This window comes from Otolemur garnettii, unplaced genomic scaffold (genome assembly GCF_000181295.1).
Source record: "Otolemur garnettii isolate 467f Iridium unplaced genomic scaffold, OtoGar3 scaffold00001, whole genome shotgun sequence".
NCBI lineage: Eukaryota > Metazoa > Chordata > Mammalia > Primates > Galagidae > Otolemur > Otolemur garnettii.
This window is the reverse complement of record NW_003852396.1, coordinates 24,783,830-24,789,814: the sequence shown is the minus strand read 5'-3', so window position 1 is coordinate 24,789,814 and position 5,985 is coordinate 24,783,830.

Genomic DNA, 5,985 nt, shown 5'->3' with positions numbered 1-5,985 from the left:
ACTAACAAAAATGATCAGTAAAGTCTTGTTTATCAATTAAACTTGGAGCACAGTTGTCTGGTCCTGAAGCATATTGACTTTGCCAGTGCCGAAGAAAACCTATTGGCTTTTGTGTCCTGAATTCAGATACCCTAATTGCCTGGACTGGATTTTATGTTAAAACTGTCTGCTTTGAGCCGTTTCAGCCTTTGAGCTGTGAGTTGTCCTGAATTGAAAGCAGACATAGGCTCAAAAACAGCTCTTCTACTCACGGACCATTGCAGATTTAGGACACCCCTTTGCGGGGCCATAAACTGAAAACATTCTGGATGGTAGCTGGTACATCTGGGTCAGTTGCAGATACCTACAGGAAAATGGTTATTCTCTGATGGGAATCATTCAAAATTGAACTGCTCATCATCTGTATTTTATTTTATATTTTATTTATTTATTTTTGAGACAAGGCCTCACTCTGTCGCCTCAGCTAGAGTGCAGTGGCATCACCATAGCTCACTGCAACCTCAAACTCCTGAGCTCAAGCAATCTTCTTACCTCACCACTCCCAGCTAATTTTTCTTTTTTTTTTTGTAGCGACAGGGTGTCCCTCAGGCTCATCTCAGACTACTGGCCTCAAGTGATCCTCCTACCCTGGTCTCTCAAAGTGCTAGGATTATATGCCTGGCCCATTTTTATATTTTGGATGAAGAAACTGAATACATTCCTAACTTGTTATGCTTGCCAAAAGCTGCAAGTGTTGGGGAGCTGCACATCACAAGGAGTGTGACCCCTATGCCCCTTTTACAGAGCAGACTCTCAACCCCTTCTGTGCTTGACTTTCTGGATTACTTGCAGTTTGCAACACTGGGCTAATAACTTGGCTCCACTTCTCGCGTCTTTTTCCTGGTACACAAACTTATGTGCAATTGGATTTTTTTTTTTTTTTTAGAGACAGAGTCTCACTTTGTCACCGTTGGTAGAGTGCCGTGGCGTCACAGCTCACAGCAACCCCCAGCTCTTGGGCTTAAGTGACTCTCTTGCCTCAGCCTCCTAAGTAGCTGGGACTATGCCCACCACAATGCCTGGCTATTTTTTTGTTGCAGTTTGCCCAGGGCCGGGATTGAACCCGCCACCCTTGGTATATGGGCCAGAGTCCTACTCCCTGAGCCACAGCCGTCGCATAGCAATTTGATTGTTAAATGCAGCTGTCCTCAGAAAGATGAGGCTTTCCTAAGCTGCCCACTGAGTAAATAATTAGGATTAAAGGGGTAAGAGTAAATGTAAACTGATTTTGGAAATTCAGGATATTGGCTCAGCGCCTATAGCACAGTGGTTACAGCGCCAGCCACATACACTGATGCTGGCTAAACAACTGCAACAAATAAATAGCCGGGAGCTGTGGCGGGCACCTGTAGTCTGAGCTACTTGGGAGGCTGAGACAAGAGAATCACTTAAGCCCAAGAGTTTGAGGTTGCTGTGAGCTGGGATGCCATGGTACTCTACCAAGGGCAACATAGTGAGACTCTGTCTCAAAAAAAAGAAAAAGAAAGAAAAGAAAATTCAGGATGTTGTCCTGACCTTTTTTTTTTTTTTTGAGACAGTCTCACTCTATTGCCCCCAGTAGAATGCTATGGTGCAGCAACCTCAAACTCTTGGGCTCATGTGATTCTCTTGCCTCAGCCAGCCAAGTAACTGGGACTACAGGCACCTGCCACAGTGCCAGGCTATTTTTTTTAGAGATAGGGTCTCATTCTTGCTCAGGCTGGTCTCAAACTCCTGAGCTCAGGCATTCCACCCATCTCAGCCTCCCAGGGTCATGGTGTGTTTTTTTGGTTAAGTTGTATACAAATATTTTTCTGTGGAAATTCTTTTGTCCCTCTTGCATACAGGCCTTGCAGATAAAAGATTCAGGTGAGTGTATGATTTTACAAAATGCAAGGTTTTGCCAGGTGCAGTGGCTCACACCTGTAATCCCAGCACTTGGGAAGCTGAGGCGGGTAGATCGCCCAAGCTCACAGGTTCAAGACCAGCCTGAGCCAGAGTGAGACCCCCATCTCTAAAAAAATAGCCGGGCATCATGGTGGGTACCTATAGTCCTAGCTACTTGGGAGGCTAAGGCAAGAGGATCACTTGAACCCAAGAGTTTGAGATTGCTGTGAGCTAAGACACCATGGCACTTTACCAAGAGTTACCAAGTGAGACTCTGTCTCAAAATAAATAAATAAATAAATAAATAAATGCAAGATTTGACCACTGGCTGAATGGAACACACTGATTTTGTAATAAAAGGGGAAAAACAAAGCCCTAGCACCTGGGGAGGGATGGGTATGGGGATGAGTAAAAAGGGAATGACCTTTGTTTCACTGAGTTGTTTCTCAAAGCTTTCCTTAACAAAAATTTCCCATGCTGCCTTTCCAAGCTGCTCTGAGCACCTTTTATTCAAACTGACTGCTGAGCCTGTGATCACAGCTGACAGAGCTAACCATGAGACAGCAAGAGTGTCTCTGTATTTTCTGTGCAGAACATTTAGAGGTGTCATTTCCACTCAGGAGGCTCATGAACTGATGTCATGGACAAGCAGAACAGTTTGAAACTGAACTGAATTATTTCAGACTAGATTAAATCCCTAGGGTTAGAGGCCCACAGTGGGAAGGCAGGGCCTTGTTTACCTATAACACAGTGCTTTTTTTTTTAGACAAAGTCTCATTATGTCACCCTAAGTAGAGTGCTGTGTCGTCACAGCTCACAGCAAGCTCAAACTCCTGGGCTTAAGAGATTCTCTTGCCTCAGCCTCCCAAATAGATGGGACTACAGGCATCTGCCACAATACCCAGCTAGTGCAGTGCTTTTTTGTTTGTTTGTTTTGCACTTTTTGGCCGGGGCTGAGTTTGAACCCACCACCTCCAGCATATGAGGCTGGCTCCCTACTCCTTTGAGCCACAGGCACTGCCCCTAGTGCAGTGCTTTTTAACCAGTATGCCTCAGCACACTGGTATGCCATGAGAAGATCTTAGGCAGGCATCCTCAAAGTATGGCCTGCGGGCCACATGTGGCCCACATGCGGCCCGCCTAGGACATTTATCCGGCCCACTGGGTGTTTTTGCTGCCGCTGCCTGTCCTGCTTAACAGCCGACTAGTCCCGGGGCCCACAGTCCAGCCCTCCAATGGTCTGAGGGACAGTGAATTGGCCCCCTGTTTAAAGTTTGAGGACCTTTTATCTTAGGTATACTGTGAAAATTTTTAGAACAGGCCCAGCCCAATGGCTCACGACTGTAGTTTTAGCACTCTGGGAGGCCAAGGTAGGTGGATTGACTGAGCTCAAGAGTTTGAGAACAGCCTGAGGAAGAGTGAGACCTCGTCTCTACTAAAAATAGACAAAACTAGCTGGGCACTGTGGCAGGTGCCTGTAGTCCCAGCTACTCAGGAGGCTTGAGGCAACCCCAAGAGTTTGAGGTTGCTGTGAGTTATAATGACACCCCGGCACTCTAGCCCGGGCCACAGAGTGAGACTTTGTTTCAATAAAAGAAGAAAGAGGGTACATGTGAATCTTTCTAAATGTGGATTATCAATGTCTTAACACAACAACTAAGAGAATGACATGAAGGCTATGTTGGCCAACTGGATGAAAGTATTTCAAATTGTATATAGAAACAACACACTGTACCCCATGATAGTATTAATGTGCACAAACACGATTTAACAATAAAAAAAAGAAGAAAGAAAGAAAAATTTTATATTCATTTATTTACTTATTTATTTATTTTTGAGACAGAGTCTCACTTTGTTGCTCTCACAGCAACCTCAAACTCCTGGTCTTGAGCAGTTCTGTTGCCTCAGCCTCCCAAATAGCTGAGACTACAGGCACCTGCCACAATGCCTGGCTATTTTTAGAGATGAGATCTCCCTCTGGCTGAGGCTTAGGCTGGTCTCAAGTCTGTGAAGTCAGGCAATCTACCCTCCTTGGCCTCCCAAGTGCTAAGATTACAGGCATGAACCACTGCACCTGGCCTTGAAAGAAAATTTTTATTTTAGAGACAGAGTCTCACTTTATCACCCTCCATAGAGTACAGTGGTGTCACAGCTCACAGCAACCTCCAACTCCTGGGCTTAGGGCAGAGGTCCTCAAACTTTTTAAACAGGGGGCCAGTTCACTGTCCCTCAGACCGTTGGAAGGCTGGACTGTGGGCCCCAGGACAAGTTGGCTGCTAAGCAGGACAGGCAGCGGTGGTAAAAAGAACCAGTGGGCTGGATAAATGTCCTAGGTGGGCTGCATGTGGCCCGAGGGCCATAGTTTGAGGATGTCTGGCTTAGGCCTCCCAAGTAGCTGGGACTACAGGCACCCGCCACAGATGCCCAGCAATTTTTTGTTTACAGTTTGGCCGGGGCTGGGTTCGAACCCATCACCCTCAGTATATAGGGCCAGAGCCCTACTCACTGAGCCACAGGCACCACTTGAAAGAAAATTTTTATTTTTATTTTGTATTTATTAATTTATTATTTTTTTAGAAACAGAGTCTCACTTTGTGGACCTTGGTAGAGTGCTGTGGCCTCACAGCTCACAGCAACCCCCAGCTCTTGGGCTTAGCCTATTCTCTTGCCTCAGCCTCCCAAGTAGCTGGGACTACAGATGCCGACCACAACTCCCAGCTATTTTTTTTGTTGCAGTTTGGCTGGGGCTGGGTTTGAACCCATCACCCTTGGTATATGGGGCAAGCACCCTACTCACTGAGCCACAGGTGCTGCCCCATTAATTTACTTTTGAAAGAATTTCAAAGCACAGTAAGTATATTCTTTTATTTTTGATCAATGTAATTTAATGTGCTATGAAAGTTTAACTATAAGTTCAAATGTGCCATGAGATACAGAAGGTTGAAAAACAGTGCTGTACTGCCTAGAGTATGTCCTGTCTGTAGGGCCTTTATGATGTGCTGGAAACAGTGTGTTCAGAGGTACCATGTACTTTCCATGGGAACGCACTTCTTCTGTGTGTGCCCCATCAGTGACTATTATGACCCTGCTTCTGTCCTGGAAGGAGGCATTTGGATCAGCTTCAGTTTAGTTCAGAAACTCTAAACAGAATAACTCACCCTGCTGGATGGAGTCCTATTGACAGACAAGGGCCAAAGGGATGGATTATGAAGAAAAATGTTACTCTAGCAAGCCTGAGAATACTTCACCTTAAAAAGGCCTGTTTGCAATGTGGGTCCTTCACTAGTGCCTGGGAACTTTGATTTTGAGAGTGAGCATTGTGCCTAAAGTGTTTGTGCAACCGTGTGGTTTATTCTGATCACCTGCTTTGCTTCTGGGGCTCTGGAATTTCGGTATGTGCTAGGCAAGATGGTGCTTGTGTGATAGCTCCTAATAAAACCTTGGCACGGAATTCTCTGAGGAGCTTTGAAGATAGATGACATTTCACATGTGTTGTCTTAACTTGTTACTGGGGGAATTAAGTGCATCTGTGTAGCTCCACTGGGAGAGGAACCTTGGAAACTTGTGCCCACTTACCTCCAGACTCTGTCCATGTGCCACTTCTCTTGGCTAGTTTTGCTTTGTAACTTTTCACTGTAATAAATCACAGCGATGAGTCCTCCTAGTGAATCATTGATCCTGGAAGCGGCCTTGGAGATCCCAACACAATAGCCAAGTGGGATTTATCTCAGGAATAGAAGGTTGACTCGAAATGGAAATTATTAACATAATCTACCACATTAATAAAGGAAGGAAGCCATATGATCATCTTAAGAGAAACAGCAAAAATATTTGACAGAATCTACTACCTTTCATGATAAAAACACTTGCAAACTAAAAACTTAAGAGCAGGTAATTTGCTCAACATGATAAAAAACATTTATGAAAACCCTCAGCCAACCTCATACTTAATTGTGAAATACTGAATGCTTTCACCTAACATCAGGAACAAGATAAAGCTGTCTGTGGTTACTACATTTATTCAACATTCTACTGGACTAGAGGTTCTAGCTAAATAATTAGGCAAGAAAAAGAAATGAA